Here is a 5,130-nt window from a genome sequence, read left to right as displayed (position 1 = left end):
AGAAGAGCTGATTTTCGAGATGGTCATAAATCATCTGGAATAGAATTATAAACTGTATTAAATCTGATAACGTAGTCTTGGACAGACTCACCAGGATTGCGCTTGATATTGTTATACTCGGCATTGATTTGAAGTGGATCCTTTCTAATTTCCCAACGATCTAGAAACTGTCTATGAAGCTCAGCCAATGTAGGTACACTTCTAGCTCCCAAGCCTCTGAACCATTTTCTTACTTCTCCTCCAAATGTTTGCACAAACAATCACATATTTACATCCTCCTCATCAATCTCATGTAAATCACAAAAATCTGCCATTCTGTCTGTGTGTTGCTGAGCTGACACACTTTGAGGAGTGCCATCAAATATAGGAATCTTACTCTGATAATCCGCGGGCATATCATTCAATTGCTGAGGTAAAGCAAGAGGTGCGAAACGAGCAGCCATTGCTCTAGGCGGATTTGGTCTGGGGGTTGTTGGTGGAGTAGGTGTAGCTGAAGTATGAGGAGTATGAGGAGGAGAAGCGATGTGGGATGAGGAAGGAGAATTCACTGTGGACTTTTGATATGTGATTATAGGTTGCAGGGGAATAGTGGGAATGAAAGGAGGTTCGGTAGGATTTTTCGAAGCGGAAGCCATGACAACAGATCCAATATTCGCAGATGCAGCTTCTAGGAAATCAGCAAGATTTGGAGCCTGAATGTCACTTTGGAGGTGCCTCAAGATAAAAATTTCAATTAATTTATTATGTTTTTCAACTTTAAGAGCTGCAGCAAAGTCAAGATTTGGAACGAGAGAATCAAGTGCACTTTCGGATTCAGTTTTAAACAGCGACAATTCAAACTTCTCGTCAAAGTCAAGTTCTTCAAGATATTTAAAAATTGCAGGACAAGAATGAGACTTAAACAAAGGAATAATGGGACTTTCTCGTCGGTGTATTCTCGCAATCAGATTTGGGTTCTCATATACTGGGGGTGGATCTGGATCAGGATTTAATCTTGTATGTCTTCTGGAAGCCAGTGTGGAATTATTTCGAACAATCAAAAGGACACAAACAAGTTTTTCAGCCTATCAACTTCTAGACTCAATCATCCAAGGTCTAGAACGAATAAGTATACTGGGGTAAATTGAAAATCAAGTGCTACATTCACAAGCTCACTGAAGATCAACTGAAGCAGTGTTTATCTACTTTCGCTTATGCATAGCAAAAGCGTTTCGAAGGCTACCTAGCATGACTTCAGACTCCGTCTAAGACTCATGAAACAAACACCTCAACCAGAAAACAATAACAATTTTTCTTCCCAGTATGGTCGCCACTATGTTAGCGCTCAAATCTACCTCACGCTGAGGAAGGCAAAACTCAAGGCAACATCAAACCAAGCTCAGCCTCGTAGCTAGCCCTACGAGGACAGGAGAGGGATCTCTCCAGTCAATCTCGATAAAATGAGCAATAGGGTGCGAGATGACTCTAGAATGGGAACTGATTTTAGGCTAGTAAATTGATAAGAAAATTTGATTTAGATTTTTTTGGGTTTTTGTTGGAGAAATGGGAAAGAACAATTCTGGTTGTGGGGATTAAGGTCAAATCTTTGCAGAATTCGAGTTGGGGCAAGGTAGGCAATAGTCTTGATGCCTCTGATCAGGTGTATGGATGGATCAGAATGATAAGGAGCTTCAGAGGGCAAAGGAGAACTTGGATCCTCTCCAAACTGGTGAAAGCATGTAAAACTAAACAAATTTAAAGGAAGAGCACTGTAAACAATGAATTCAACCTCATTTACTCATTCATTTAGTTTCAGAAGCATAAGAATGGAATGGCATACATTAAACATGAATAAACTTACAATAAACTAAGAGATAACACCATCAAGGACTGAAAGCCACAAGAATCTCAACAGGTGCTGCAAAACCTCTGATCTTTCCCTAGCCAAAATATGAAAAATATGTACAATAGTGTGCCAAGATCTTCCCAAGAGTCCAACCTGTGCTACTGAAGGAAAATTTACATATATAGATCAAGCTAACCTCATTCCCTAACCTCTAGGGGTCTAGCTCCTCCTTCTACGAGCAGTTTGAACAAATTCTAAACATGGAGCAAGAATCTAGGTGACCAAAACAACCTGCCTCTAAAAAGAAGGAAACTGATTCATTACATTAAATTCTTGCTAATTTGTGAATGAATCATCTAGAAGAAGGTAGACAAGTGCCATGTTACCTTACATACATCAAATTACATCATTTTGAGTCAAAAATCACATCAAGGAGTGAACTTGGTGAAAACTGGCCGAAATTCTGAGCTAGAAGGTGAAAGATTGGCCAAAATCCTCTATGCACAGCGCCGTGATCTCTATGCACAACGCACTTTTCAGGCTAATTTTGAGGCACTTCTAGGCATCCAAATTGAGCTCACGATATCTCATTGGAAAGCCATGGATGTCCACATTCGAAACCAAGTGGAATTTTCCAATTTGGAGCTCATTTTCCCTCTCAAATCTACATTCTCCCAGAGGTACTTCCTGCTATTGCAAAAGGTGGCAGCAAGGTGGTTTTCATGGTGTTTTTAGGCCTTTTTATCATCCAGAACTTGATGAAATAATTGAGAATGTATAATTCACCATGACAAACCCAAAAATATAAGGTTTTTCTCCAGCAAGTGCCCCAATCAAAAGCGATTGCCCTCGCGCGCTACCCATTGAGCAGAAAAAGCTGTTTTTTGAGACCAAAATTTCAAAATGACAAAATTATCTCCTAATTTGCTCAAATTCGGAGCGAAGACCCTCCATCATGTGTCATGCTTAGCTAGAGAAGCCGTGGCCAAAAATCGAAGTGGATCTAGCCTCTTTTGCCGTTTTAGTGCTTTGCTCAACCTCCTTTGCAAAATCTTCATTTTTGCTTTGCCAACATGCATGCGAGCCCAATAATGATTCTTCATGTGACGAAGCAAGTATTTTTCTCTATTGGCCTTTTCCAACAACTCCTCCAAGTGTCGATTGATTTTCTCAAGCCAAAATTGCCACTCAACAGGTGTCAAATCACCTGGTCTCTTTCGAGCTAGCCTTCAGTCCTCACGGATTTGTCGCAGCTCTATAAGTGTGTGCTCATCCTCTAGCTATTTATTGCGCTGCTCCAAGTACTTGATTAGACATTCTGGCTTTAACAACTTCTCATTCAAGCTATCAATCTCGGTCTTTTGCTCTTGGATGATCTCTTTCAGCTTCGAACTAGGAGAGCTCCTATCCACATCACCCAATGCATCATCAACATCATGACCACCTGAATGGCCCTCCTCATAAATTGGCCTCTTTACTCTGTCCTGAACCAGTACCTGTACTGAGGAAGAAGGTGAGACCCCTTCCACACCATGTGGAGATAATACTCGTCGTGTAGCTGCAAATAAGGCCTTGTGGCCTTGCTGATATGTCAGACATGCTGGAGCGCTGACATGCTTGGTCTCAGGAATGTCAAACTAATGTGAAGGTCCTCCCTCATCATGAACTATCTCGGGAGGTGGCTGTGGCACTGTGAAAAAGTCGCGAGAAATGAATTCCTCCCAAGTAATACCCTGCTGTGTCAGCTGATGAACCACTATGATCTTAATCAATGCATAATGATAAATACTCCTGTGCTACTGTGTTGGGGTCTTCCTTTGTACCAATACAACCATCCTCTCTATGTTGCGAAACGTGAAGTATGGAATGTTCATCAGATGTACCCTTGTAAAATGCATCAAAAAACGGACATGGTAAGCATAAAGACGGGAGAATCTGCCCTCACAACTGAAATACCGAATGATGAGTTTCATCAAAGGTGCAAACTAATCATTCAGGTATTGGAATGGAAAAGCCCTGCTCAAGTGCCTCATATACCCAGGTTTGATGTATGACACATAATAGGACTTCTCTAGCTACTGACGCTTATTCCATTGCTCGCCAATATTTGGTATCCCAGTGGCCTCTGCAATAGTCTCTGGTGACAAAATGAAATTAACTCCGGCGAGGTTTACATGGCCATCATGTAAATGTAGAACAAACAAGCGAGTTAATTCACGATGATGCTGAATTTGTAAAATTAGCTCACAATAGTGATAGCATGACTGATGATGAAAAAATTCATTGCAAGTGGGCAAGCTTGCAATTGAACCAAAGAGATAGGCTCTTTCCTGAGAGGCTTACCACCTTTGCCACCTCTGCGAGACCTTCGTGACCCATTACCCTCTACTGTAGAATCACTGTCATAGTGCTGCTCATACTCTGACTCCGTGTCTCAGATGGCTTTGGTGTCAAGATGTCTGTGATATGTATAGTGATATAGGTCTGGTGGAGTCAAATTTCAATGTATACTCAAAATTGTACTATGTTTCCCAAAGCATCATACAAACTATGCCATAATGATAATGCTTTGTTTTCAATGAACTGGCACAAAACAATCATTGCTTGACAAATGAACAAAAATATAATGTGTGCCCTTTAGAATGTTGACTAAGGTTTACAAATGAGCATGGAGCTGGTTTTCATCAATGGAGGATGAGAAATGTTCACCAAAAAACCCACATATCTTTAAAAAAAAACCCTTAAAGAATGATTTTATGATGAACCTAGGGTTTCATTTTTCAAGACCCAATACATCAAATTCCCATCTTTGAAACATACTTCAAACATCCTAACATTAACTAGGCAGCAACAAACTACCTACTTGCAAGCTTGGAGTGAATTTGGGTATGTTCTGGGCGCATGTACAAAGTTTTTTTTGTTGCTGCTACTCAATGTGCAGTACGCAAACCTAGTGCGTAGCACAACCTTCTATGCGCAGTGCTGTGCAATGCGTAGCGCACACTTCCAACTCTGTCCATGGGTATGCACTCACAGTTTTCGGCCTTCAAACACTTGAAAACGATCTTGCTTTGGGAATTTGTGAACAAATAGACTTGTTTTCCCTTTTATATACAAACAAAATATCTCACCAAATCTGATTTGATTTAAATTGATCCAATAACCCACTTTGTAATGTTTGGCACTTTTTCACCTTTGGTCTTTTAATACAACACTGCCTTTTGATTTTCTCATGCTTTTATGAGGTTTGGACTGATCATTTTTTGTTGATTTTTGCAGGGATCTAGAATTTTGGCTTTGGAGAA

The sequence above is a fragment of the Pinus tabuliformis genome, chromosome 5_1 (assembly GCF_031772625.1).
Source record: "Pinus tabuliformis cultivar Carrire ecotype Pingquan chromosome 5_1, CPIR1, whole genome shotgun sequence".
NCBI lineage: Eukaryota > Viridiplantae > Streptophyta > Pinopsida > Pinales > Pinaceae > Pinus > Pinus tabuliformis.
This window is presented reverse-complemented; position numbering follows the sequence as displayed.